Source organism: Triturus cristatus, chromosome 9 (genome assembly GCF_964204655.1).
Source record: "Triturus cristatus chromosome 9, aTriCri1.1, whole genome shotgun sequence".
NCBI classification, from domain to species: domain Eukaryota; kingdom Metazoa; phylum Chordata; class Amphibia; order Caudata; family Salamandridae; genus Triturus; species Triturus cristatus.
Genome location: NC_140592.1, coordinates 230,892,026 through 230,909,671, shown reverse-complemented (window position 1 = coordinate 230,909,671; position 17,646 = coordinate 230,892,026). Strand labels below are relative to the sequence as shown.

General features: G+C 47.1%; 1 protein-coding gene across 1 annotated transcript in view; it reads left to right on the top strand.

Annotated features, from left to right (window-relative positions):
* The window catches only part of DNAH1 (dynein axonemal heavy chain 1), a 1,256,292-nt gene that overhangs the window by 714,228 nt on the left and 524,418 nt on the right, over positions 1 to 17,646 (top strand). The window lies entirely within an intron of this gene.

The window sequence follows — 17,646 nt, the reverse complement described above, 5'->3', positions numbered from 1 at the left end:
CCATAGATGTTATGGGAGTGCTTAGGATTAAGTTAAAAATACCTATGAGTATACCCCTCCTGAATCCTTTATTCTAGGGTACTCATGGTATCAATAAAAACTATATTTTGGGGTTGTTTTGAACTTAATTATGTTCAAATGTACCCTCAATTGATTGCCAACATGTTTCGGCCCATATAGGTAGCCCGGTCGGGTCTGTGGTCCTTCGTCAGGGCGTTATGTTTCTGTGCCTTATTCTTAAGGTCCCTGCCGTGTAACAGTGCATGTGCTACATGCAACCCAAGCCGTGAGGCCTAATGCACTCACCTGTCCGTATTTTTTCTCCAACTTCAGTAGATTTTCTAATGGGAAAGGGGAAAGACAATTTGATATATTTCCTATATGTACAATAATGATACTGTCTGTAGCCCATCTCGTGCTCATATTCGCTGAACTACGGTTGGAGTGTTGGTGCACCACCTGACTATGTGCTCACTAACTAGGGCTTAGTGGACTACACTAATCAAACCATCTTAAAAAATGCCATTGCACTGCAAAAAAAGTCACCACATGACGTGCTCGCACTCAAAGGGACGATGTCTATAAGTGAAAAGGCCGTGCCTATATATTTGTGTAAGCCACTCATCACACCAGTCTATATTATCCAAGGCCATTTCCTTAGCGTGTTATTTTTTTATTGTTGTGGGAAAGGATTTTTGGTGTGGGAAGAGTTTTTAAATTTTTTTTTTTAATTTATCCAAAGAAATCCTACAGAAGCTCACCTACTGATTGATGCCTACTCGCATCATGCAGATCTCATGTGTTAGGGTGCTGTCCTGTAGTCAAACACTAAAGACAAAAAATGTATTGTTCGTTCATCATCAACAACTGTTCCTGGGAACTCTTTTGGCCGTAATTTATATGCGTGTAGCACCTTCTATTCAAATATACATGGTGATAATTGATTTGTGCTCTGTCTATATCCCATAGCACTTAGCCCATGACGTATGCTTCACACTCTTAACCTTGTATGTTAGTCTGCTATATCACATAAATAACGGTTAGTACTATCCCTCAATACTCCGAATGAAGTCCCTCCTGGGTGCGTTCTTTACTCAAGACACCACTGCCGCAAAATCACATTTGTACAGCGGAAACCTTTGTGTGCCCGAGAACTCCTCAAGTTTGTTACTCTACTGTGGGTAAGACGAGAAGCAAAAGAAACGCAATGTGTGATTTATCGCAATCAGGGCATTCGTCTGTGTCTACGCTGTATGCAGAGTGTCTAATCTCGTTCTCTCTCATCCTGCGTGGTGAGCGCAGCCCTCATTCAACTTACTTCATCAAGGATACCGCACCACTGTTACACCTCATCGAGCACATCGTCTGCCGTCGGAGACGTTTGTGGAATTGCCGTCTCTCTTAAGTAGGGCAGTTCCTTCTCGTTAATGGGTTGTTCTATCCCATAACGCGTGTTCTCTATGATTAGAGAAAGGGATGCTGGGATGTTAAATGATGTATGTGAGGTTGAGGCATAGGATTTCTGGGTAGTGTAGTTCAGTTCAATACTGTTATGGGTGTTCTTGTCCCCTCGTATCCGTTTACTTTTTTATTTAATTTTTCATTTGCGCCAGAATTTGACAATCTTATACCCGAATACTCGTGTAAGTTAAGCCAATGGCTAGTAGTATCCCAATGTAAAATAGGGGCGGTTGGTTCGCTTTTTTTGCGATCTATTCGTCTGTGCTAGAGAGTCGTATACACGAAGTCCTGTTTGCACAACCAGAGTATACAAAAAACCAATTTTACTTCAATCTCTCCTGACTGTGTATATTTTAAACCACTCCACATATAGTCGATTATTGGCTACCAATTAAGACCATTAAGTCTGTTGTCAAAGCTACTGTATATAAGAATCCATACTTGTGAACTGTATGCGTTCTGTTATTGGTAGCGGGTGCGTTCGTACACGACTCTTAGTTTTTAGGCATCCTAGTTTGGTCAGCCTGCTATCGTCTACCACACCATCCATTCCTTTAGTTGTGAAAGACTGGTATTCAGATGGCATTTTAGAGTTGGCTTAAGCTCAATGTTAGTGTATATTTGATAAACTCCGTGTTTTCAGGTTTTTATATTTGCACTGACTGGAGTATGGGGGTAAATCTTGTTGTATTCAGGTTAGGTCATGGAATACCACGGGATTTCTTCGTTGAGACCTAACGTGGTACTTGACAACCGATAAATCCATCTCTGCTCTAGTTTTAATAGTTGTCTTTCATTACAACTGTCCGGTAGTTTTTCAATCACCGTCCAAGTGAAGTCGTTCTCATTGTGTTTCTGCGTTTGAAAGTGCCGCATCATTTTGGTAATTGTTTTTCCACACCTGAATGTGCTGCGGTGTTCATTGATTCTAGTCTTCACTTTTTGTGTGGTCATGCCAATGTATATCTTCTTGCAGGTACATGTTATTAGATAGACTACATTGTGGCTATTGCAGTTGCTAAAGGATCGTTGTACCCAAGGGGTTCTCAATCCCACTTCGATCACTTTGCTAGGTGTAATTAATCTGCATACACTGCACGATTTGCATGGGAAGTGTCCGACTACCTCTGGTAGATTCCATAGTGTGTTTTGTTGGCCTGTTTTGCCAAGTTTCTTTTTAGGACGAGTGTGGACAACGGAGTCCTTGATTGATTTTCCTCTCTTAAATGCGAACAACGGTTTTTCCAGTCTCAAACCGCCTGAATTTAATGTTCTCCAATGTCGTAAAACAATGCTTTTTCCTTTATTGGAATCTGTTCCGTAGGTAGTGACACAGACCATTCTTTTGTTATCAGGTTTCTTTGTGGTTTCCAACAGTCCTTCTCGATTGCTATTCTTAGCCCTTTTATATGCTTGTTTTATCAATTTTGTCAGGTAAGATTTGGTCTTCAATTTCTGTGTTAGCTTCTCAGCATGAATTTCGTACTTTGCCTTGTCAGTACAATTCCTTCTCAATCTTAGGAATTGGCCGACTGGCAAGTTGTCTCTTAAGGCTTTGGGGTGAAAGCTATCGTACCTGAGTAAATTGTTGGCCTCAGTAGGTTTATAGAACACTTCTGTTTTTAGTGTCCCTTCAGCTGGCCACATTTTTAGATCCAAGAAGGTAATCGGATCTCTCTCTAAAGTCATTGTGAACTTCAGGTATTCATCCCTGGTATTCAAATAAGTCAGGAACTCTTGTGCTGTATCAGCATCTCCTTTCCAGATAATAAAGATGTCGTCTATAAAGCGTTTCCATACCCCCAAGTTGGATTGGTAAGGGTTTGTCTCGTTATAGATGAAGCACGTTTCAAAGTCATGAACGTAGAGGCACGCTACGCTCGGTGCGCAGGTCATGCCCATAGAATTTCCATGGGTTTGTAGGAAGTATTCCCCTTCGAATTCAAAATAGTTTCTGGTTAGGGCTAATCGTACACACTGGACAACGAATTCTATTGGTGTTATTGATGTCCAATTCTCCAATCTTACCAGTTTTTCTATCACTGTAAGGGAGGCTTCTTAGGAGATACTAGTGTATAGTGCCTCCACATCTAGAGTCATCAAGTAGTCAGTGGTTGGATCAAACCTCAGTGGTTGGAGTTTCAACAGAATATCTTGTGTGTCTTTTAAGTAAGACGGCATTTTTTGTACCATTGGTCTTAGGAAATGGTCGGCAAATTTTGAGAGTGGTTCTAGTGCCGAACCGATGCCTGATACGATCGGTCTACCTGGTGGTGGATGTATATTCTTGTGTACTTTAGGGAGAATATAAAAGTATGGTGTCTTTGGATCCTTTTCTTTTAGAAAATTCTCCTCTGCAGTGGTGATACATCCTTCTTCTACTGCTTTCGATACCATCTCATGTATTTCTAGTTTCAAGTTCCCAGTTGGATCTCTTTGCAGTCGTGAATAATTCCGAGGGTCATTGAGTAGTTTCAGGCATTCGTTCTTATACATTTAGATAGGTAGGATCACTGTTGCTCCTCCCTTATCTGCTGGTTTGATTATGACGTCCTGCATCTCCTCAAATTCAGCCAATGTACGCCGTTCAGTAGATGTAAAATTATTGAACGTTTTGTTGTTCTTGCCTTTTAGTTGATCAACTTCCAATGTTACTGCCTTTTCAAAAGCTAGTAATGCTGGTGGCATAGTATGGTTTGGAGGGATGAATTTAGATTTCTTCCTGAGGCCTGTGTTTTTGTCTGTGGTGTCGATCAATTCCTCTGGTCCCTCTGTTTCCGTAAAGAACACCGATAGTCGAAGTCTACGGAAAAATTCGGCAAGTTCAATTCTTAGGTCAAAAAGATTTGACCTATTCATTGGAACAAAACCAAGTCCTTTCTTTAGAACTTCTTCTTGTGGTTTAGAAAGGACTCTGGTGCTCAGATTTAATATTCCCGAGTGTTCTTGCTCGTGCTCGGTCTGGGTTCCTGTTCTATTGGGTCTTCCCTGTTCGTTTCCCACTGCACCCGGGGCCCTCTCCGATTTCCTCCTCCTCGTGTTCGGCCTCTCCCTAAAAAAGGCTGTTGATAGGGTTGCCATTGGTATCCAAATTGTGGTGGTTGGAAAGGTGCTTGCATAAAGGGGTTCCATCCAAACGGTGGTTGTTGATGTATGCCAAATTGTTGGTATGTTCCTCTGTTTCTTCTTGAACGGTTTCCTCTTCGTCTATAGTTGCCTTTCTGGCCATCAGAAGATGAATCACTGGAGTAATTCCTGGAGCCTGTACTGTCTGTGTCAGAAAAATCTGATTTGTCCCTTTCAGTAGGTGTATAATCCTCTTTCGAGTATGGAAATACATTCTCAAACTTGAATTTTTTAAAATCTTTTTGAAATTTAGTGATTTTGGCTTGAGTGAGATATTCTTTGTATTCATTTATTACTTTGTTATTTTCATCTAATTTCTTCTTAAATTGTGCAATTGTGATTTGGGTTTTTAGTCCATTTTCCAATGTTTTTATTTCAATGAGAAGAGCATCTGAAAGTTTTTTTGCACTCTTAATGATTAAGACGAGCCAATCCCTACTGCACTTCCATGCAATCAAAGACCAGCTACGTCTAAATTCGGGGTCATTGAGGAATATTCGAGGGGAGTTTGCCACAATCAGACCGTTGGGTGCTATGTTGCCCCTCAAATATTCGGTCATGATTGCCCCATGCAGCAAGGTTTTGAGTTGGGTACGTTTTAATTCGGTTAAGGAATCCCAGTCACCATTGTTTTGGCTTACATACGTCAGTGTCGTGTCAGAGATCAATGATGGCATGGCTGGGGGGCGTGGCTTGACGCGCAGCGAAATGGCCGCTCTGTGGGGGGGCGTGGCTTGACGCGCAGTGAAATGGCCGCTCTGTGAGCGAGCTCCGCCGGCCGGAAAGCGATCCTGTCTTTATCCTGCACATCGGGGTGAGCGTGTGCTGCCCAAACCAGCTGACACTGTGCTGGGGGCGACGGAGCATCAGCGGTAGCGAGCTGGGCCCCCTCTCTACTGTCCTCGCCTGGATCGGAGCCCGCGAAGCCACTGGGCGGCCGGAGAGGAGGGGTAGCCTGGATCTCCCACGGGGGTGAGCCATAAATCTAGCCCGAGGAGGTCGCGGCGGCGAGGGCCTGTGTTGGTGCGGAGAGGGGCAGTGGTGGAGTCCCTGCTTCGCCGGCGCTAGCGGCTTGTGGTGGAGGTCGCTGTGAGGGAGGTGCGAACCCTGAGCAGGAGCTGGACGGAGCGACGGAGAGTGCTGAGGCAGCCTGGAGGCTGACTGCCTGATCCCCACGTCGAGAGGCGCGGACGACTGCTGCGATCGGCCGCGCCCTGCAGGGGCTGCACGCGGCGCCCAGGTGTGCCCCAGACGGAGAGGACTGCTGACTAGACCCTGGCGCCGGGAAGGAGCCGGTGCTTATCGTCGGGGGCGGCCGCCATCCTGGGGATGCTGCCTGAGTCCTGGGGGCAGTGACTTGCAGACCGCTGGACCGCGTGGAGGGGCTGCGGGGCCCTGCGGTAGTGGCAAGGTAACTGGCTGGCGCCCGCGACTCGCTGGAGGGGGCGGTGTGTGCCCGACCCACCTGAGCTGTGCCTGCTAACCCGGGGGCCGTGACTGGGGAGCCCGACGTGGAGCGCGACCTTGGTGGCAGCGGGGGGGGGGAGCGCAGCGGTGGGTGCCATCGTGAGCTGGCCTGGTGGTGGGTGGCCACTGGTGCTTACTGCGGAGCTGCTTCCTATCCCCCCTCGCTGTTGTGTACCCCCCCCGTAGCATCGGGGGAAGTGTGGAGACCCGCTCTGTGTGGAGGTGCGGTGGTCGGACTCGCTCTGTACTGTGGCCCGAGGGGACCTGCGGTGGCGCTGCTGGCGGGCCCGGTGGCCTGACCGCGTGGATAGGGGGTGAGGAGTACTGCGAGGAAGCCGCTGCTTGGACTCCTGCTCTCACTGGACCGGCGGTTTGGAGAGTGGTCCGTAATCAGCGCGAAGGTACCCCTGGACTGTGGGGCGGCTGGTGGATCGTTCGGGTGGACGCTTTCTCTCTCGCCGCCATGGGTAAACATGACGCTAAACAGTCGAAGCTGACCTTCGACCACAAGCGCGCGGCGCGGCATGTCGAGTCGGAGAGGGGCCCCCAGGAAGCGGAGAAGCAGGACTCCCCCTCAGATGATCAAGGCGAAGATTTGCGCACATTGATGCTAGAGATGAGATCTAGTCTCAGGAATATCGATACTAAACTCGACACCCTAACCAGCCAGCTTGACTCGGTGAAGACGCAGGTGGCGTCGCATGAGACGCGTTTGGACACGCTGGAGACCCGTCAATCTGAGTTCCACGAATTTCAGGTGGAGACGAAGGACCAACTACTGCATATGGACAAATTGCTGGGCATCATTCGTGCAAAGAACGAGGATTTAGAGGCGCGGTCCCGGCGCAATAATCTGCGCATCACTGGCGTTACAGAGACCACGGCCATATCCAAAATGGAAACGTATGTCGCCGACCTCCTTCACGAACTGTTTGATCCAGGCCTCTCGTGGTGTTCGCGGTTGAGAGGGCGCATAGGTCGCTGGGTCAGAAACCACCTGTCAGGGCGCCGCCCCGGCCCATTATCGCGCGGATTTTGAACTACCAAGATCGTGACACAATCCTCAAGCTGGCCCGGGAGAAAGGAACTATCACGCACAAGGGTAACACACTTTCATTCTATCCTGACTTCACCCCGGCCGTCCAGGCTGCCCGCCGGGAGTTTCTACCGGCCAAGCGGCTTCTCCTGCAGTCGCAGGTCCCCTATTCGCTGCTGTATCCGGCCAAGTTAAAAGTGTCCTTTGAAGGTTCTACCCACATTCTCACTGATGCCAAGGAAGCGATGAAATTCGCTAAGCATGTGGGTTGCAAATCTGGACAGCGAACCAAGGGTGCTGCGAAGGCGGTGCCTGGAGGGCTCAGTGACAATGAGTAACAGTGGTCCCTCATCCTGGTGCCTATGAGAGAGGAGCTTGCAGCTGCCTGGGGTCTGCTCGTCACTTGTTTGGGTAGGGCACAGGGGACACCTGGCACTCTGGTGCTGCCGCGGCCCAGCAGGTACATTTCCTATATTAGGGCTTGGGTGGCTCGCATCCCCTGCAGATCTTCCGGCCACCCTGTTTCGTACAGGGGAGTAGCCGACAAAGCCATACACCACTGGGAATATTCCCGCTTCCATTCCAGGTTTTTGTGGGCGCATGTTGGGGTGGGCTATTCTACGACCCGGTTGGGGGATTGGAGTGGGTGAGGGGAGGGTGGTTGGGGGGGGATTTTCTTTGGATTGTTGTTTACTGCCAAACTAGACTGTTTGCTCGCTATGTGGTGCCAAGACTGTGCAAGTCGACTTTCGTGAACATGTCGTTTTATGATCTACTTCCTATGTGTGGGGTATGCCAAGAACTGACAAAATACTGAACTGTATTACCTGGAATGTTCGGGGGCTCAACGATCATAGGAAGGCCAGGCTGGTGCATGCTTATCTGGTGCGGCACTGTGTGGATGTTTGCATGCTACAGGAAACCCATTTGAATGCCACTCCTGCCCCTAGGCTGTGTCACACCAGATGGGGACATGTTTATTCTGCTATCTACTCGAACTATGCCCGGGGGTGGCAATACTGCTCCGTCGTGGATTGGACTGGAGGGAGGGGTCTGTGCAGTGTGACCCGGACGGCCGATATGTTCTAGTACATGGTATGGTGTGTTGTATCGCGGTGGTGTTTATAGCTGTGTACGGGCCCAATGTTGACTCTCCTGGGTTCTTCCACAAGATTTGGGGGCAGGTGAAGGCCACTGGCTGCGACACCATTATCTGGGGGGGGGGGGATTTTAATGCTGTGCTTGATGACAGAGCAGACAGGCAGGGGGTGGCTCGCACACTGAATCCGATGGCGAGCTCCGCGCTGCGCGAAATTGTGATGGATGGCGCGCTGGTGGATGTGTGGCGCGGTCGTCATGGGGACCTCCGGGAGGGCACCTGTATATCAGCCCATGGGGGTGCGTGGTCCCGCTTGGACTTCTGGCTGGTGTCGCGAGACGTCGCGTTGTGGACATCGCAGGTAGAGCACATGCCCCGCTCGCTATCTGATCATGCGCCTTGCATGCTAAAGCTGCGGCTGCCGGGCGACCCTCCCCCGGCGTTCTCATGGAGGCTCCCGCCCCACGCGCTACTCGATGAGGCCTTCAAGGAGGAGATACGGTCGGATGTCACCGACTACTTCGATTGAAATGTGGGTTCTGTGGACTCGGTTGCGACTCTTTGGGAGGAATTTAAGGTCGTCATCAGGGGCCAGTGCATAGCCCGTCAGGCAGGGGTGCTGAGGGCGATACGGGGCACCTTGGCCACACTGGAGGGTGATATCAGGGGACTCGAACGCACTTTCTTTGAGAGCGGCGGCGCGGAGGTGGCTGGGCTGCTGAAAGCTAAATTACTGGCCTATGACGAGGAGGCAATGCGGGAAGTTAAATTCCTAGGGAAATATGCCGAGGCTCGGCGCTACGGCGAGGGTGGGAGGCCGGGGAAGGTACTGGCGAACATGACCAGGCCGCCGCGGCCCGCTACGTATATCCATGAACTGCACACGTCAGCGGGTGAACTGCTTCACACTAGGGGGGAGATAGTGGGTGCCTTTTCCGAGTTCAACTCCAGGTTATATACTACCACCCAGGACGCGTGCCCGGAGGGACTCACGCCCTTCCTGGATTCCATTGCACTAGCATGGTTTAACAACAAACATAGGGAATATATGGATCTTCCGATAGACGCAGGGGATGTAGCGCAGGTCATCCGACGCTTGCCTCCTGATAAGGCGCCGGGACCTGATGGTCTCACGACGGTCTTCTACAAGGCATATGCAGAGGAACTGTGGCCCAGGTTGTTGGCGGTATACGAGGAGGCTTTGGAAATGGGAATTCTGCCTGCTACCATGCGCGAGGCACTGATTATCACATTGCTAAAACCAGATAAGCCCGCGGATGACCTCAACTCGTACCGGCCCCTATGTCTGATTAACGTGGATGTGAAGATCCTCGCCAAGATTCTCGCGAACCGGGTGCAGCCAATGCTGCCGCTAATTGCCCTTCCAGATCAATCGGGGTTTATACCGGAGAGAGCGACCTCCCACAATTTGCGCACCATATTTGCGGTGCTGCATTATTTACACCCGGAGATCAAGGTCGCGGTGGTGTTTTTGGATGCCACGAAGGCCTTTGACACCCTTGAATGGCCCTATCTGTTCCAAATATTGGAAAGGATGGGGTTCAGTGCGCTATTGCTCCGGAAAATTAGTTTGCTCTACACTCTGCCCACTGCACGGGTGCGGGTGAATGGCTTAGTGTCTGACCCGTTCCACATCTCGCTTGGAACTAGACAGGGGTGCCCCCTTTCCCCGCTGCTGTTCGCCATAGCTATGGAGCCGCTTGCGGCCAGGATTAGGCAGCATCACATGGCGAGGGGTATAGGTTTTAGCTCCAGAAGCCTTCTGGTCTCCCTTTATGCGGACGACGTGACCCTTTACCTTACCAATCCCGCGGACAACCTTGATCCAATATTGCGGGAGTTCGTCCGGTTTGAGGGTCTCGCTGGCATCTCCATAAATTGGGCCAAGTCGGTGCTCTTCCCCCTCACGGACAGCACCACGGAGGTGTACTCCGAGTACCCCCTGCGCTGGGAGGCCGGAGAGGTCAAATATTTGGGGATTTGGATTAGCTGTGACACTCAGGAGATCTGGAATCTCAACTTTGGTAGGGCAATGATGTGGCTACGCGCAAAAGTGAAGCTCTGGGCTTCCCTACCCCTGACGCTGACCGGGCGGATTGCGTTGGCAAAAATGATAGTGCTGCCCAAGTTCCTCTACCTGTTTGCCAATATACCTGTGCCACTCACGTCGCACTTCTTTGCCTCCTTGCGCTCTTGCTTGGTGGAGTTGGTCTGGGCGGGCGGGCAGGCCAGGGCGGCGTGGGACACGTTGACATTGCCGTTGCGGCGGGGAGGTCTGGGTGCCCCGGATATGAAGCTGTATGCTCTCTGTGCTCAGGCACAATTCCTGCATTTCTGGTCCCACCCTACCCCCTTTCAGCCTCATGTGGCGGTGGAGAGAGCAGTGGTGGCGCCCCTTCCACTTGGGGTGGCAATCTGCGCCAAGGCGCGCCGCCCTGGGGCAGACGTCGATACAGCGGGGCTGTTGCAGTGGGTGTGGGAGCGGCTACGCCGGAGGGCACAGGTTCTGTTATTATATGCCCCCTCGCTCCCTTTGATGCATAACCCGATGCTGCCCTGTGTGGCGGGTGGGATAGCCGGACACCTTGTTGAGAAGCTGCGGCTTCGTACACTGGCTGACCTGTTCCCCGACGGCAAGTTCATGCCGCCCCCGACACCCGGGGATGGGGGTGCGGTGCCGTTCTCCGAATTATTCCTGTACCATCAGCTACGTGAGGCATGCCAGGCGCTGTCGAGGGAGTTCCCTATCGCGCCGCCTGTCTTTTCAGCCTTCGAGGCGGTGGTGGGCTCCCCGTCCCCCCGTAAATTGGTTACTCGCATCTATCGCCACACGCAGAGCGTGGACCAGGTGGAGGTGCCCACGGCTTTGTTGCTTTGGAACGGTGAGCTCCACCCTGAGGTTACGGGGGAACAGTGGGAATTCTGCTGCGGGCAACTTACCGAGCTATCGCCGAACTATAATCTGCGGCTGATACATTTTAAGTATCTGCATCGATTCTACAGAACCCCCGTCAGCCTCAAACGGATGGGCCTTAGGGAGGCGGATGACTGTTGGCGGTGTGGATCGGCCGCGGCCTCCTTTCTACATATAGCGTGGTCCTGCCCCAAACTAGACAGCTATTGGTCTCAGGTTTTTGTGTTGGTAAACCAGATTGTGGGCCCGGGAGCATCAGCGCAGGGACTCAGAGGCTGGTAGCCTGGGTGAGTGATATGAGTATGGTGGGGACGGTGGGAGGGCGGGTCGTTTTTCTCCTCCTTGTGGCCGCGGCGGTGCCGCAGGCAGCACTCGCATGGCCTTGTTGGCGATTTGTATTCCCTTGCAGGGTTGCTCCGCTTCGTTGCCGCAGCCGTATCCGGCGGGCTTATGGGCCCCTGGACGGTGGCTACTGTTCTGTGGTCCCTATCACTGTACTGCTGAGACGACAATTGCAATATTTCATCTACGGTCTGGTACCGACTGGCGAGCTATATGCTTCCCACTAATGATGCTTACTGGCAGGGTTGTTGTTTGTTTGTTTGGCGCTGCAGAATGCTTCATCACTCTCCTCTAAACAGTGTACGGCATTGATCCGCGCTCTTGGCGCGCCGGTATGAATACAAGCTGCCTGCCTCCGGGTTGTTGGCTGAATAGCTGTGTACACTTTGTTGGCGCAATAAAGGTTTTTGAAAAGAAAAAAAAAAATGATGGCATGGCTAAAATGGATGATATTTCATCCTCATCATAGGCTAGTCCTTCCGCCATTATGACTGGAAGTCCACCTAAAAATCACTTTGTTTGGTGTCCTTGCACCCCTCTTGGGAATCGTATTTGTGAAGCTCTCAGGGCTATAGAGGCCCCTCTAAACTCATTTTTCACACAAAGAGAGTGAGAGAATAAACAACGTAGTTGCGTTCTCCCGGATAAACTTTTTTTCACAATCAGCAACTACTGTTAGACTGGTAGAACAACCCGCTCTAAGGATGTATTAGGATATTATTCAGTTACCTACTTGTCAGGTGGAATATCAAAGATATTGAAGTAAAAGCCTCACTCACATAATAGTGACATGCTTCATCATAGGCAAATACTCCACACCCAGAGGAGATGGTACTCTCTGGGCGGACTCAACCATAGATGTTATGGGAGTGCTTAGATAAATGAATGACTGGTTAAGCAGGGAACCAGATTAAGTTAAAAATACATATGAGTATACCCCTCCTGAATCCTTTATTCTAGGGTACTCATGGTATCAATAAAAACTATATTTTGGGGTTGTTTTGAACTTAATTATGTTCAAATGTACCCTCAATTGATTGCCAACATGTTTCGGCCCATATAGGTAGCCCGGTCGGGTCTGTGGGCCTTCGTCAGGGCGTTATGTTTCTGTGCCTTATTCTTAAGGTCCCTGCCGTGTAACAGTGCATGTGCTACATGCAACCCAAGCCGTGAGGCCTAATGCACTCACCTGTCCGTATTTTTTCTTCAACCTCAGTAGATTTTCTAATGGGAAAGGGGAAAGACAATTTGATATATTTCCTATATGTACAATAATAATACTGTCTGTAGCCCATCTCGTGCTCATATTCGCTGAACTACGGTTGGAGTGTTGGTGCACCACCTGACTATGTGCTCACTAACTAGGGCTTAGTAGACTACACTAATCAAACCATCTTAAAAAATGCCATTGCACTGCAAAAAAAGTCGCCACATGACGTGCTCGCACTCAAAGGGACGATGTCTATAAGTGAAAAGGCCGTGCCTATATATTTGTGTAAGCCACTCATCACACCAGTCTATATTATCCAAGGCCATTTCCTTAGCGTGTTATTTTTTTGTTGTGGGAAAGGATTTTTGGTGTGGGAAGAGTTTTAAAAAATTTTTTTTTTAATTTATCCAAAGAAATCCTACAGAAGCTCACCTTCTGATTGATGCCTACTCGCATCATGCAGATCTCATGTGTTAGGGTGCTGTCCTGTAGTCAAACACTAAAGACAAAAAATGTATTGTTCGTTCATCATCAACAACTGTACCTGGGAACTCTTTTGGCCGTAATTTATATGCGTGTAGCACCTTCTATTCAAATATACATGGTGATAATTGATTTGTGCTCTGTCTATATCCCATAGCACTTAGCCCATGACGTATGCTTCACACTCTTAACCTTGTATGTTAGTCTGCTATATCACATAAATAACGGTTAGTACTATCCCTCAATACTCCGAATCAAGTCCCTCCTGGGTGCGTTCTTTACTCAAGATACCACTGCCGCAAAATCACATTTGTACAGCGGAAACCTTTGTGTGCTCGAGAACTCCTCAAGTTTGTTACTATACTGTGGGTAAGACGAGAAGCAAAAGAAACGCAATGTGTGATTTATCGCAATCAGGGCATTTGTCTGTGTCTACGCTGTATGCAGAGTGTCTAATCTCGTTCTCTCTCATCCTGCGTGGTGAGCGCAGCCCTCATTCAACTTACTTCATCAAGGATACCGCATCGCCGTTACACCTCATCGAACACATCGTCTGCCGTCGGAGACGTTTGTGGAATTGCCGTCTCTCTTAAGTAGGGCAGTTCCTTCTCGTTAATGGGTTGTTCTATCCCATAACGCGTGTTCTCTATGATTAGAGAAAGGGATGCTGGGATGTTAAATGACGTATGTGAGGTTGAGGCATAGGATTTCTGGGTAGTGTAGTTCAGTTCAATACTGTTATGGGTGTTCTTGTCCCCTCGGATCCGTTTACTTTTTTATTTAATTTTTCATTTGCGCCAGAATTTGTCAATCTTATACCCTAATACTCGTGTAAGTTAAGCCAATGGCTAGTAGTATCCCAATGTAAAATAGGGGCGGTTGGTTCGCTTTTTTTGCGATCTATTCGTCTGTGCTAGAGAGTCGTATACACGAAGTCCTGTTTGCACAACCAGAGTATACAAAAAACCAATTTTACTTCAATCTCTCCTGATTGTGTATATTTTAAACCACTCCACATATAGTCAATTATTGGCTACCAATTAAGACCATTAAGTCTGTTGTCAAAGCTACTGTATATAATTTGCAACTTTACCTGAAAGCAAGAAGAAACATCAAAAAGCTTTTGAATGTCCAACGAAACTTTGCCAATTTTGAAACCATTTCTTTTTGTATACATGGCCATGTCTTCCTACCATTATGTTTGTTTTTTATTAAATCTTGTTGTTGCCCGCTGTGAGAACAAAAAATGCAATTTTGTGGAAATTGTATTTGATTATTATGACAATTTGCCCGAAATGGAAAACTGAGTTTCATCAGCCTGATTTTGTCAAGATGTTGTTTTCCGTTCTTGTTATTTTTAGGTCGAGCCTGGGCAGCGCATGCGCTGCTCTGCAGCCATGCAGTATTTGAGTGTGGACTTGAAGCACTGCCCACTCGCCGCCCATATTTTTTATTGGCTTCTGTCATTGTTCTTTGTAAATGCTGGCTTCTGATTCGTTAATAGGCTTGTTAGTCCCTCCTTAGTACCGTCTTATCTTCTTTTGTAACCTCCCATGAGGACCGGCCCTTTAACTTCTGTTGTTATACGGTATGTCTCATTTAGTCTGTAAGCACTATTTTCTTTAATGAGTTTCTCCTACTGCAGGCATGACATGCTTTCCTGCAACATTCAGCTCACCATGCGCGCTTTCACTTTCCAAGCAGCGGCGGCCGCATATTTGAAATGTAATAGGTCTCGCATTTACAAGAGTTTTAGCTATGGGAACTGTAAATGACAATGCCTTTTATTTATGTGTTATTTATCAAAACAGATAAATAAAAGGCATTATCATTTACAATGTCGATATCGTAAACTATCGCAAATGCGAGACCTATTGCATTACAAATGCTTGTTCATAATGCGCTAGAGCCCGTCTGCACACTCTTATGTCCGTGCATGTGGTTAGCTTCCTGTTTCTTGTATTCCCCATCCTTGGCAGGGACAATTTAGTGCAACAAAGTGGAGCAATCAAGAGCTTCTAAAAACTTCGCAATTATACTAAACCAAACAATTATATTCAAAGCAGAATTGTTTTCAGGTGTGTTTCATGTCAAAACATTATTAAAATATATTACATTTGCAGCTAACATTTAGCCCACTTCTCGGATATAAACGTATCAATAACTTGTGACCACCTTGGTGTACCTTTTTTCCTCCTTCATTGCATCAGGTTATCTTGGTAAGTGAACATGTTACATAGAAACTTAACTTATAGCACCTTTGCCTCTAGGGATAAATCCTATTTAATTTACTTTCTATGTCTAGTGACCTAATAGATAAACAGTAATTGAATTGCTTTACTCTCTCAAGTGTAAGCATCTCTCTAGCTTTGAATGCTGTTATAAATGAATAATGTGAAAGACTGCTGAATGTGGGGTTTGGGGCCCGGCGTTACCGCCATATCAACAATAGGAGAAGCAAATGACCTGAAAGATAAGACATTCTAAAGAGAGAAAAATTACATGGACTTATCTCAGGGGTTGGTGTACCTTCAAATAGACAAAAGTTTCCTTTGGAAGAGGCTCTTTCCTTCCACTTAGGAGCTAAAATATAACAGTGGAGACCATTAGCGGAACGACTAACAAAAGCACTAAAAGATAGGCTCTTGTTTTCCTTTTTGGTCTCACCTGACAAGGCTTATTGTCATCACACAACACACTCCACATATCCACATACAGCATACTCACATACATAAAGAAACTGAAACAAGCTTTTGGACAGCCCCTTTCTGCCACTGGCTACTGTGGATCAACTGGCTTTAGGTATTGGCACGTAGGGTTGTCTATCAGTTTTGGTATCAGCCAAAGGTGTTTTTCGACTGTGATTAACCTAAAAAGGTAGCCCACGCACATTAGCATTAAATCATTTTTTATAATTTTTTTATTTATGCTGAGTGCCTCGACCCCTTGCTCTCTCTATGCGCTCACTTCTGTAATTTCCCATCATTAAATCCCCGGGTTATCTGTTGCTCTCCCACCCATGCCCGTCCTGCTTGTTGATTTTTAAGATTTTTAATTGTATTTTGTTTGAGTATCTTCTAAATGCTAAGTGCTGTGGTCCGCTTTCTTCCTTTTTACTCTTTAATGCGCCATATTTTATTTTTATTTGACCATTATGTAATGGCTTATTGCTTTATTTGTGGTTGCCCTTAGGATGACTCCATGTCCTGAGGTTCTGTCTAATTATTTTTACAAGGCCTTTAGTGATATATTAACACATCATTCAAAGAAATTGTTTAAGGCTTTCAAAGAGACACAGAGGGTCACTGGGACTTGATAATATTAATTCCACAAGAAAAGAAGCGAACTGCAAACCCGGCTGACTATCGCTCAGTTTTGCTGCTGAATTCGAATTGTAAAGATAATGCCAAGATAATTGGTGTTTCGATTACAAATGGTATTTTACTGCAATTAGGATAGAAGCTAGACAAGACATAACGAGGGATCAGTCAGCATTGTTCAAGCGCTTATGCAATAAAAGTTGGAATCAATCCTATTTACACTTGATACAGTGCTCTTAGAAAGGTACAGTAAACATAGAGAGTGTTCAGTCAACGTTGTTCAAAGTGCTTGTCCAATAAAGATTATATTCAATCCTGTTTACACCTAATAGAAAAACCATAAAATATTTAGATACAGTAACCAGTAGAATAACATATTTGGTGCATCCCTTTTAGATGCTGATCTTGCTTTAATATTTTACATCTCAATCGCCATGTGTAAAATAAATATCTAGACAAGGCAAATACAAGCTCTTCTGTAATATCACTTATTAGCATTTCAATTTCAAAATACTTTACTCTGCTTTAAAATAAAAACCATAAAAGTTACACAACTCCATGTAGCAATTAAAACATACAATTCATAACAATAAAATTGAGACAGATGGTCCCCTAAAATACAAAAGTATATTCATCTAATGCAAGGAATAATAGGGGGGAAAAACCACACAGCTAGAGGCCAAAACTTCATCTATATGGGTAGTAATGTGGGGTGCCTACCAACGTTGAAAGTTTACTAGCTCTCCATACAGATCCTAGATCTCGGAGAGAATTTCAGAAAGCCTACTATAAAAGTTACACAATCTGGTTTCAGTAGCTGTAAATAAAAAAGAGCTGGGCGGACCTGGATAAAATTCAACTTCTTTAAAAGAGGTGTTAAAAAATATCTGCGTGGTACTTCATAAAATTTACAGAAAAACATAAAGTGTAGCAAGTCCTGAGGAGACACTCCGTCGCAGCCACAGGATGCTAACATCTGGCCTCTGCAACTCCCTTTTGGGACAGCAAGTAACAGATGGAAATAGTCCAATCGGAACCTGATCAATAAAAACCGCTCATGGGACGTCAATGGCCACAAAAGATATGGCTCAATGGATGGGATTGTTTTAAGCATCACATGTTTACGGACGCTAGATTTTCCAATTTTTAGATCGCTTTTTAGTAGTC